The following is a 926-nucleotide window of genomic DNA, read 5'->3' as shown; positions in this document are numbered from 1 at the left end:
CATTCTGTTAGGTAGAATCTGTAGGGAGCATAATGAACTGCTGAGGTGACATTGCAAAGCTCAAACAGTGATTGTGACTCTCTTTCTAGGCAATTATTCACCTGAGAAAAGGTCTCATTCAGAAATATTGATTGTACCTATACCTCCACAGATGCTATGCTGCCTGTTCTGCTGAGTTCTTCCCGCAGTGTTATTTTCTTCTTTGCTCCAAATCCCAGTATCCGCAGTTTCTTGTCTCCAATTATTTGTCATCACCAAGACATGAGACCGTTAAAAACAGTGGTCAAATTTAAAACAAAAAAAGTGATACAATATTCAGAAATGTAATTTTGGAAGAAATTCAGCTGTGATTGAAGTACCAGTTGCCTAAATGAATGCCAATCATTATCTCCTGACCCCAAGTCTTTGAACATTTAGGGCTACTGAAAAGGAAATGAGCCCAATTCAAAATGTCTAATATGGATGTCCAGGTCTTCCACTCTCATGATAACAGTGTTACCAGATGCTACAGGGATTTGCACAGATGTAATTTTTATTTTCCTCTTCAAAGCACGCATAGAAGATGCTGAGTTCATTTGGGAGTGAAACATCAGACACTCATGATGTTGGATTTTGCCCTGTAGGAAATAATGGTCTACGAACCCTGTCAGTGTTGACATGCACCGGACTTGCTTTCTAACTTCAGTCGGAATAGTTTTTTTTTTCACTCTTAAAATAGCCTTCTGTAGGCTGTATGTGTTTCATTCTTGATCACTGGTTTCAAATGCCACAGACCTAGCTGTCAGGAGACTGAATCTCCTAGTTCATTCACAGCTTTTGGTGTGGGTATGTTCTAGAAAGGCACATACTTGTCCACACAGGTCTTGATGAAGCTGGTGACAACTGTGGTGTATTCATTCAGATTCAAAGATGAATTACTGCATATT

This window comes from Mobula hypostoma, chromosome 12 (genome assembly GCF_963921235.1).
Source record: "Mobula hypostoma chromosome 12, sMobHyp1.1, whole genome shotgun sequence".
Classification (NCBI taxonomy): Eukaryota; Metazoa; Chordata; class Chondrichthyes; order Myliobatiformes; family Myliobatidae; genus Mobula; species Mobula hypostoma.
This window is presented reverse-complemented; position numbering follows the sequence as displayed.